We start from the raw sequence: 11,932 nt of genomic DNA on the forward strand, positions 1-11,932 counted from the left end.
CTCGCTCCTGGCCCACCACCATTGGTCCCGGTTGGTGGCTTGAACCGGGACCACAGGCTTCCCTTTAGTCCCGGTTCATGCCACGAACTGGGACCAATGAGGTGCCTATATATACCCCTCGCCCGCGAGCAGAGCAGCCCAGTGCTCTGTTTTTCTCTGGCCAGCGAGGGGAGGGCTTTGTGGTGCTCTAGCTCACCTCCTATGCACATGAAGTGTTCGATGAAATGCCCGAGCCACACTAGTTAAGCTTTCTCCTCTCGAAGCTCGACCTCAAAGCTCCATTTTCCTCGAGATTTGTCTATGTTTAGCGGCCCGTCACGTCCCACTCCCGTCTTCACCGCCGTCGATCGCCCGCACCGATCTCGTCGCCGGCACCACCGTGGTGAGCCTCTTGTTCTTATCTTCTTTCTGAAAGAAAAAATTCTTACTTTAGATAGATACTTGTCTAATTTTCTTACTTCTATTATTGCTTGTTATTATATAGTGTGATGGTTTTGGTATCCGCCCACGTCGGCCCTCGTCCTGGCTATGATTCGGATGTGGTATATATTATCTTTTTATAACTATTTGGTTCATTTTGTTGTTTATGACAATTATGCCGACCAACGTGACATAGATTTTATTTATCTAGGAGGTAGGTGAACCGGAAATTCCAACCGACCCTAATGTCGAGAGGTTAAATTTAGTTGAAAAACAAAACATTTGCTTGAAGGAAAAAATAAAAAAAATTAGGAGGAGAAGATGATATTGGAGTTGCATGTTGCGGATGTCGTCGATGATCACAAGATCAAGATGGATGCAATGCGGTTGAAGATGAGAAAGATTAGAAAATATGCCATTCATACCGAGGCTTGGTATCATTATGCCGTTGGATCAATTGTTACCTTGGTTGCGATTATGATCGCATTTGTTTTCGCATTGAAATGTTTTACATAGTTTCAATATGGTTTAATTAATTTGATGCTCTGGAGAGCTATATGTTGTTAGATGAGAACTATGTATGTACTTTGGTTTTAATGTGATGATGAACTTCTATTAATTTGGTCACTTAATTATCTATTCATGATGTTCTATAATGGTTTTTGACACACTTAATTATATATAATGCACGTAGATGAACCGACAATGGATGTACGGTACAGACACACCTCCGAGTACATTAAGGGCATGCATGATTTTCTCGAAGTGGCTGAGGCAAACAAGCAGAATGGTTTTATGTGTTGTCCATGCCCTAAATGTGGGAATACAAAGTCTTACTCTGACCGAAAAATCCTTCACACCCACCTGCTTTACAATGGTTTCATGCCACACTATAATGTTTGGACGAGGCACGGAGAAATAGGAGTTATGATGGAAGACGGTGAAGAAGAAGAGGACGATGACAACTATGTGCCCCCAAAAAATGGTGATGCTACAACGGGGGAAGCTACTGAAGATCAAGAGGAACCAGACGATGTGCCCAATGATGTTGCAACGGGGGAAGCTGCTGAAGATCATGAGGAAGCAGACGATGTGCCCGATGATGATGATCGCCGGGTCATTGTCGATGCAAGGGCGCATTACGAAAGTCAAAAGGAGAAGCTGAAGTTCGATCGCATGTTAGAGGATCACAAAAAAGGGCTGCTCCCCAATTGCGAAGATGGCAACACAAAGCTTGGTACCGTACTGGAATTGCTGCAGTGGAAGGCTGAGAATGTTGTGCCTGACAAAGGATTTGAGAAGCTACTGAAAATATTAAAGAAGAAGCTTCCAAAGGATAACGAATTGCCCGACAGTACATACGCAGCAAACAAGGTCGTATGCCCTCTAGGATTGGAGGTGCAGAAGATACATGCATGCCCTAATGACTGCATCCTATATCGCGGTGCGAACAAGGATCTGAACGCATGCCCAGTATGCGGTGCATTGCGGTATAAGATCAGACGAGATGACCCTGGTGATGTTGACGGCGAGCCCCCCAGGAATAGGGTTCCTGCGAAGGTGATGTGATATGCTCCTATAATACCATGGTTGAAACGTCTGTTCAGAAACGAAGAGCATGCCAAGTTGATGCGATCGCACAGTGAGGACCATAAGAAAGACGGGAAGTTGAGAGCACCCGCTGACGGGTCGCAGTGGAGAAAAATTGAGAGAAAGTACTGGCCTGCGTTTGCAAGTGACCCAAGGAACGTATGGTTTGGTTTAAGCGCGGATGGCATTAATCCTTTCGGGGAGCAGAGCAGCATGTTGGAAATATGCCCTAGAAGCGATAATAAAATGGTTATTATTGTATTTCCTTGTTCATGATAATTGTCTATTGTTCATGCTATAATTGTATTAACCGGAAACCGTAATACATGTGTGAATACATAGACCACAACATGTCCCTAGTAAGCCTCTAGTTGACTAGCTCATTGATCAATAGATGGTCATGGTTTCCTGACCATGGACATTGGATGCCATTGATAACGGGATCACATCATTAGGAGAATGATGTGATGGACAAGACCCAATCCTAAGCCTAGCACAAGATCGTATAGTTCGTCTGCTAAAGCTTTTCTAATGTCAAGTATCATTTACTTAGACCATGAGATTGTGCAACTCCCAGATACCGCAGGAATGCTTTGGGTGTGCCAAATGCCACAACGTAACTGGGAGGCTATAAAGGTGCACTACCGGTATCTCCGAAAGTGTCTGTTGGGTTGGCACGAATCGAGACTGGGATTTGTCACTCCGTGTAAACGCAGAGGTATCTATGGGCCCACCCGGTAGGACATCATCATAATGTGCACAACGTGACCAAGGAGTTGATCACGGGATGATGTGTTATGGAACGAGTAAAGAGACTTGCCGGTAACGAGATTGAACAAGGTATCGGGATACCGACGATCGAATCTCGGGCAAGTACTATACGAGTAGACAAAGGGAATTGTATACGGGATTGACTGAATCCTTGTCATCGTGGTTCATCCGATGAGATCATCGTGGAACATGTGGGAGCCAACATGGGTATCCAGATACCGCTGTTGGTTATTGACCAGAGAGATGTCTCGGTAATGTCTGCATTATTCCCGAACCCGTAGGGTCTACACACTTAAGGTTCGATGACGCTAGGGTTATAGGGAAAGTATGTGCGCGGTTGCCGAATGTTGTTCGGAGTCCCGGATGAGATCCTGGACATCACGAGGAGTTCCAGAATGGTCCGGAGGTGAAGATTGATATATTGGACGAAGGGTTTTGGAGTCCGGAAGTGTTCCGGAGGTACCGGGTGATGACCAGCATGACCGAAAGGTGTTTCGGGAGCTCCGGCAAGTGTTGGGCGGCTTCATGGGCCAAGGGAAGGGGGAAAACTAGCCCACTAAGGGGCTGTGTGCCCCCCTCACCTATTCCCACGTGACCAGGGTGTTTGGGGCGCCCCATCTAGGGTTCCCACCTCCTGGCTTGGGGGCCAAGTCACCCAAGGGGGAGATCCCATCTGCCCTGGCCGCCGCCCCCCTAGGGGAAACCCTAGGGCGCCTCCCCTTGCCCTTGCCCCTATATATGGTGGAGGTTTTGGGGCTGCACAACACAGGAGTCTCTCTCTCCCAAGGCGCAGCCCTACCTCTCTCCCTCCTCGTCTCTCGTAGTGCTTGGCGAAGCCCTGCTGGAGTACCGCGCTCCTCCACCGCCACCACCACGCCGTCATGCTGCTGCTGAACGGAGTGTTCCCCAACCTCTCCCTCTCTCCTTGCTGGATCAAGGCATGGGAGACGTCACTGGGCTGCATGTGTGTTGAACGCGGAGGCGCCATTGTTCGGCGCTTAGATCGGAATCGACCGCGATCTGAATCGCTATGAGTACGAATACCTCATCCGCGTTCTAGTAGCGCTTCCGCTTAGCGATCTACAAGGGTATGTAGATGCACTCCCCTTCCCCTCGTTGCTAGATTACTCCATAGATTGATCTTGGTGATGCGTAGAAAATTTTAAATTTCTGCTACGATCCCCAACAGTGGCATCATGAGCTAGGTCTATGCGTAGATTCTATGCACGAGTAGAACACAAAGTAGTTGTGGGCGATGATTTGTTCAATTTGCTTGCCATTACTAGTCTTATCTTGATTCGGCGGCATTGTGGGATGAAGCGGCCCGGACCGACCTTACACGTACACTTACGTGAGACAGGTTCCACCGACTGACATGCACTTGATGCATAAGGTGGCTGGCGGGTGTCTGTCTCTCCCACTTTATTCGGATCGGATTCGATGAAAAGGGTCCTTATGAAGGGTAAATAGCAATTGGCATATCACCGTTGTGGTTTTGCGTAGGTAAGAAACGTTCTTGCTAGAGACCCATAGCAGCCACGTAAAACATGCAACACCAATTAGAGGACGTCTAACTTGTTTTTGCAGGGTATGCTATGTGATTTTATATGGCCAAAAGGATGTGAAGAATGATATATGTGATGTATGAGATTGATCATGTTCTTGTAATAGGAATCACGACTTGCATGTCGATGAGTATGACAACCAGCAGGAGCCATAGGAGTTGTCTTAATTTATTTATGACCTGCGTGTCAATGAAAATGCCATGTAATTACTTTACTTTATTGCTAACCGTTAGCCATAGTAGTAGAAGTAATAGTTGGCGAGGCAACTTCATGAAGACACGATGATGGAGATCATGGTGTCATGCCAGTGACGATGGTGTTCATGCCGCGCCTCGAAGATGGAGATCAAAGGCGCAAGATGATATTGGCCATATCATGTCACTTTATGATTTGCATGTGATGTTTGTCATGTTTACATCTTATTTGCTTAGAACGACGGTAGCATAAATAAGATGATCCCTCACAATAATTTCAAGAAAGTGTTCCCCCTAACTGTGCACCATTGCTAAGGTCCATTGTTCCGAAGCACCACGTGTTGATCGGGTGTGATAGGTTCTAACGTTTGCATACCACGGGTGTAAGCCAGATTTACACACGCAATACACTTAGGTTAACTTGACAAGCCTAGCATGTACAGACATGGCCTCGGAACACGGAAGACCGAAAGGTCGAACATGAGTCGTATAGTGGATACGATCAACATGAAGATGTTCACCGATGATGACTAGTCCGTCTCACATGATGATCGGACATGGCCTAGTTGACTTGGATCATGTATCACTTAGATTACTAGAGGGATGTCTATCTAAGTGGGAGTTCATTGAATAATTTGATTAGATGAACTTAATTATCATGAACATAGTCAAAAGGTCTTTGCAAATTATGTCATAGCTCATGCTTTGGTTCTACTGTTTTAGATATGTTCCTAGAGAAAATTTAGTTGAGAGTTGACAGTAGCAATTATGCGGACTGGGTCCATGAACTGAGGACTGTCATCATTACTGCACAGAAGGGTTATGTCCTTAATGCACCGCTCAGTGTGTTGAACCTCAAGCATCGTCTGTAGATGTTGGGAAATATCTGACATACACGTTTTGATGACTATGTGATAGTTCAGTACGTAATACTAACGGTTTAGAATTGTGGCACCAAAGACGTTTTGAAATGTCGCAGAACATATGAGATGTTCCAAAGACTGAAATTGGAATTTCAGACTAGTGCCCACGTCAAGAGGTATGAGACCTCTGACAAGTTTCTTAAGCCTGCAAACTAAGGGAGAAAAACTCAATCGTTGAGCATGTGCTCAGATTGTCTGAGTACTGCAATCGCTTGAATCGAGTGGGAGTTAATCTTCCAGATGAGATAGTGATGGTTCTCCATAGTCACTGCCACCAAGCTATTGGAGCTTCGTGATGAACTATAACATATCAGGGATAGACATGATGATCCTTGAGCAACTCGCGATGTTTGACACCGTGAAAGTAGAAATCAAGTAGGAGCATCAATTGTTGATGGTTAAACCACTAGTTTCAACAAGGGCAAGGGAAAGAAGGGATACTTCATGAGACGGCAAATCAGTTGCTGCTCTAGTGAAGAAACCCAAGGTTGAACCAAACCCGAGACTAAGTGCTTCTATAATGAGGAGAACGGTCACTGAAGCAGAACTACCCTAGATACTTGGTAGATGAGAAGGCTGGCAAGGTCGACAGAAGTATTTTGGATATATGTCACATTATTGTGTACTTTACTAGTACTCCTAGTAACACCAGGGTAATAAATACCGGTTCGGTTTCTAAGCGTTAGTAACTCGAAATAGAAGGTTGCGGAGACTAGCTAAAGGTGAGATGACGATATGTGTTGGAAGTGTTTCCAAGGTTGATGTGATCAAACATCGAATGCTCCCTCTACCATCGGGATTGGCGTTAAACTGAAATAATTGTTATTTGGTGTTTGCGTTGAGCATAGACATGATTGGATTATGTTTATCGCCACACGGTTATTCATTTAAGGAGAATAATGGTTACTCTATTTATTTGAATAATACCTTCAATGGTCTTGCACCTAAAATGAATGGTTTATTGAATCTCGATTAGTAGTGATACACATGTTCATGCCAAAAGATATAAGATAGTAATGATAGTACCATGTACTTGTGGCCCTGCCATTTGAGTCATGTTGGTATAAAACGCATGAAGAAGCTCCATGTTGATGGATCTTTGGACTCACTCATTTTTGAAAAGATTGAGACATGCGAACCATGTCTATTGGTAGATATGCATGAAGAAACTCCATGCAGATGGATCATTTGGACTCACTTGATTTTGAATCACTTGAGACATGCAAATCATACCACATGGGCAAGATGACTGAAAGGCCTCGTTTTCAGTAAGATGGAACAAGAAAGCAACTTGTTGGAAGTAATACATTTTGATGTGTGCAGTCCAATGAGTGCTGAGGCACACAGTGGATATCGTTATGTTCTTAATTCACAGATGATTTGAGTAGATGCTGAGTATATTTACTTGATGAAACACAAGTCTGAATTATTGAAAGGTTTAAGTAATTTCAGAGTGAAGTTGAAGATCGTCGTGACAAGATGATAAAATGTCTATGATATGATCATAGAGATGAATATCTGAGTTACGAGTTTGGCACACAATTAAGACATTGTGGAAATTGTTTCACAACTAATACCGCCTGGACCACCATAGTGTGATGGTGTGTCCGAACATCACAACTGCACCCTATTGGATATGGTGCATACCATGATGTCTCTTATCAAATTACCACTATCGTTTATGGGTTAGGCATTAGAGACAACCGCACTCACTTTAAATAGGGCACCACACAATTCCGTTGAGACGACACCGTATGAACTATGGTTTAGAGAAACCTAAGCTATTGTTTCTTAAAAGTTTGGGGCTGCGATGCTTATGTGAAAAAGTTTCAGGATGATAAGCTCGAACCCACAGCGGATAAATGCATCTTCACAGAATACCCAAAAATAGTTGGGTATACCTCCTATTTCAGATCCGGAAGCAAAAGTGATTGTTTCTAGAAACGGGTCCTTTCTCGAGGAAAAGTTTCCCTCGAAAGAATTGAGTGGGAGGATGGTGAAGACTTGATGAGGTTATTGAACCGTCACTTCAACTAGTGTGTAGCAGGGCACAGGAAGTTGTTCCTGTGGCACCTACACCAATTGAAGTGGCAGCTTATGATAGTGATCATGAAACTTCGGATCAAGTCACTACCAAACCTCACAGGTCGACAAGGATGCATACTACTTCAGAGTGGTACGTAATCCTGTCTTGGAAGTCATGTTGCTAGACAACAATGAACCTACGAGCTATGGAGAAGTGATGGTGGGCCCAGATTCCGAAGAATGGCTCGAGGCCATAAAATCCGAGAGAGGATCCATGTATAAAAGAAAGTATAGACTTTGAAAGAACCGCTTGATGGTCGTAAGGCTGTTGGGTGCAGATGGATTTTAAAAGGAAGACAGACAATGATGGTAAGTGTCACCATTAAGAAAGCTCGACTTGTCGTTAAGATGTTTCCCGACAAGTTCAAGGAGTTGACTACGATGAGACTTTCTCACTCGTAGTGATGCTAAGAATCTATTGGAATTATGTTAGCAGTTACTGCATTATTTATGAAATCTTGCAGATAGGATGTAAAAAACATTGTTTTCTCGACATTTTTCTTGAGGAAAGGTTGTATGTGATACAACCAGAAGGTTTTGTCAATCCTGAAAGATGCTGACAAGTATGCAAAGCTCCAGCAATCCTTCTAAGGACTGGAGTAAGCATCTCGAAGTTGGAATCTACGCTTTGATGAGATGATCAAAGATTTTGGGTTTATACAAAGTTTATGAGAAACTTGTATTTCCAAAGAAGTGAGTGGGAGCACTATAGAATTTTTGATGAGTATATGTTGTTAACATAATGTTGATCAGAAATGATGTAGAATTTCTGGAAAGCATGCAGGGTTATTTGAAAAGTGTTTTTCAATGGAAAATCTGGATTAAGCTACTTGAACATTGAGCATCAAGATCTATAAGGATAGATCAAAAACGCTTAATAGTACTTTCGAATGAATACATACCATGACAAGATTTTGAAGGAGTTCAAAATAGATCAGCAAAGAAGGAGTTCTTAGCTGTGTTACAAGGTGTGAATATTGAGTAAGACTTAAGACCTGACCACGGCAGAAGAGAGAGAAAGGACGAAGGTCGTCCCCTATGCTTTAGACGTAGGCTCTACAGTATGCTATGCTGTGTACCGCACCTAAAGTGTGCCTTGCCATGAGTCATTCAAGGGGTACAAGGGTCATCCAAGAATGGATCACACGACAACGGTCGAACTTATCCTTAGTAACTAGTGGACTAAGGAATTTTCTCGATTATGGAGGTGGTAAAAGAGTTCGTCGTAAAGGGTTATGTCAATGCAAACTTTGACACTAATCCGGATGACTCTGAGTAGTAAACCGGATTCGTATAGTAGAACGGTTATCTGGAATAGCTCCAAGTAGCGCATGGTAGCTGCATCTACAAGATGACATAGAGATTTGTAAAGCACACATGGATCTGAAAGGTTCAGACTCATTGACTAATAAACCTCTCTCACAAGCAAGATATGAACAAACCCCATGGGTGTTGGATTCATTGATATCACATAGTGATGTGAACTAGATTATTGAGTCTAGTGCAAGTGGGAGACTGTTGGAAATATGCCCTAGAGGCAATAATAAAATGGTTATTATTGTATTTCCTTGTTCATGATAATTGTCTATTGTTCATGCTATAATTGTATTAACCGGAAACCGTAATACATGTGTGAATACATAGACCACAACATGTCCCTAGTAAGCCTCTAGTTGGCTAACTCGTTGATCAATAGATGGTCATGGTTTCCTTACCATGGACATTGGATGTCATTGATAACGGGATCACATCATTAGGAGAATGATGTGATGGGCAAGACCCAATCCTAAGCCTAGCACAAGATCGTATAGTTCGTCTGCTGAAGTTTATCTAATGTCAAGTATCATTTCCTTAGACCATGAGATTGTGCAACTCCCGGATACCGTAGGAATGCTTTGGGTGTGCCAAACGCCACAACATAACTGGGTGGCTATAAAGGTGCACTACGGGTATCTCCGAAAGTGTCTGTTGGGTTGGCACGAATCGAGACTGGAATTTGTCACTCCGTGTAAACGGAGAGGTATCTCTGGCCCACTTGGTAGGACATCATCATAATGTGCACAATGTGACCAAGGAGTTGATCACGGGATGATGCTTTACAGAACGAGTAAAGAGACTTGCCAGTAACGAGATTGAAAAAGGTATCGGGATACTGACAATCGAATCTCGGGCAAGTACTATACCGGTAGACAAAGGGAATTGTATACGGGATTGACTGAATCCTTGACATCATGGTTCATCCAATGAGATCATCGTGGAACATGTGGGAGCCAACATGGGTATCCAGATCCCGCTGTTGGTTATTGAACAGAGAGATGTCTCGGTAATGTCTGCATTATTCCCGAACCCGTAGGGTCTACACACTTGAGGTTCGATGACGCTAGGGTTATAGGGAAAGTATGTGCGCGGTTGCTGGATGTTGTTCGGAGTCCCGTATGAGATCCCGGACATCACGAGGAGTTCCGGAATGGTCTGGAGGTGAAGATTGATATATTGGACGAAGGGTTTTGGAGTCCGGAAGTGTTCCGGAGGTACCGGGTGATGACCAGCATGACCGAGAAAAAGTTCCAGAACCTAAAGTCTCATGACTGCCACGTGATTATGACGCAATTACTTCCGGTTGCATTGAGGGGGCTTCTACCGGAAAACGTCCGATTAGCCATTGTGAAGCTATGTGCATTCCTCAATGCAATCTCTCAGAAGGTGATCGATCCAGAAATCGTACCAATGCTAAGGAGTGATGTGGCGCAATGTCTTGTTAGTTTCAAGCTGGTGTTCCCACCATCCTTCTTCAATATCATGACGCACGTCCTAGTTCATCTAGTCGACGACATTGTCATTCTGGGGCCCGTATTTCTACACAATGTTCCCCTTTGAGAGGTTCATGGGAGTCCTAAAGAAATATGTCCATAACCGCGCTAGGCCAGAAGGAAGCATCTCCATGGGCCATCAAACAGAGGATGTCATTGGGTTTTGTGTTGACTTCATTCCTGGCCTTAAGAAGATAGGTCTCCCTAAATCGCGGTATGAGGGGAGACTGACTGGGAAAGGCACGCTGGGAGGGGCCTCAATAATATGCAGGGACGGATATTCTTGATCTCAAGCACATTACACAGTTCTACAGAACTCTACCTTGGTGACCCCGTATGTCGATGAACACAGGAACAGTTTGCGCTCCAAACACCCGGAGCAGTGCGACGACTGGATTACATGTGAACACATCAGGACTTTCAACAGTTGGTTGGAAACACGTCTCAGAGGTGACAACACTGTTTGTGATGAGCTGTACTTGTTGTCCAGGGGACCATCTTTGAATGTATTGACTTACAAAGGATACGAGATAAATGGGAATACATTTTACACGATCGCCCAAGATCAAAAGAGCACCAACCAAAATAGCGGTGTCCGCTTTGATGCAGCAACGGAGAGGGGAAAGGACACATATTATGGTTACATAGTGGACATATGGGAACTTGACTACGGACATGATTTTAAGGTCCCTTTGTTTAAGTGCAAATGGGTCAATCTGTCAGGAGGCGGGGTACAGGTAGACCCACAGTACGGAATGACAACAGTGGATCTCAACAACTTGCGTATGCAGACGAACCGTTCGTCCTAGCCAGTGATGTGGCATAGGTTATCTATGTGAAGAACATGTCTATCAAACCGAGAAAAAGAATAGATAAGGAAGCGAATACATCATAAGATGAGCTAAAGCGCCACATAGTTCTTTCAAGAAAAAGGGACATCGTGGGAGTGGAGGGCAAGACAGACATGTCTGAAGATTATGAAAAGTTTCATGAAATTCCTCCCTTCAAAGTCAAGGCTGACCCAAGCATCCTAATAAACAATGAAGATTATCCATGGTTACGGCGCAATAAGCAAATGATACAAGCGAAGAAAAAGTGAAGACTTTCTCCAGCAACTATTATGATGATACCATGCCAACTTTGTAACAGACGAGTATGATACCATTTTCCGTTTTGTACATGCACATGCTATGTGGGTGAAATTATGATACCATGTCAACTTTCAACTTTTTCAGAGTTCATTTGAAATGCTTTAATGTCTTATGGTTCGGCCCATGTAATATCATTATTCAAATTTTAACTATTCAAATTTGAAAACTAATGTCACTAACAGAAAGTTTATAATTTTTTCTAAAACTAATGGCACTAACAGAAAGTTTATAATTTTTCTGACGTAGAAGCAAAAAGAATTCAAAAATAAATCAAAAAACAAAAGAAAATAAATAATGCAAAAAACAAAACAAAAAACTGGAAAAAAACTATTTTTATAGTAAAGTTAATCACAAACTTGTGATTCAGACAAATTTCAAAGAATTTAAATTTTAACTACTCAAATTTGAAAACTAATGGCACTA

The sequence above is a fragment of the Triticum dicoccoides genome, chromosome 2A, assembly GCF_002162155.2.
Source record: "Triticum dicoccoides isolate Atlit2015 ecotype Zavitan chromosome 2A, WEW_v2.0, whole genome shotgun sequence".
In the NCBI taxonomy this organism is placed as follows: domain Eukaryota; kingdom Viridiplantae; phylum Streptophyta; class Magnoliopsida; order Poales; family Poaceae; genus Triticum; species Triticum dicoccoides.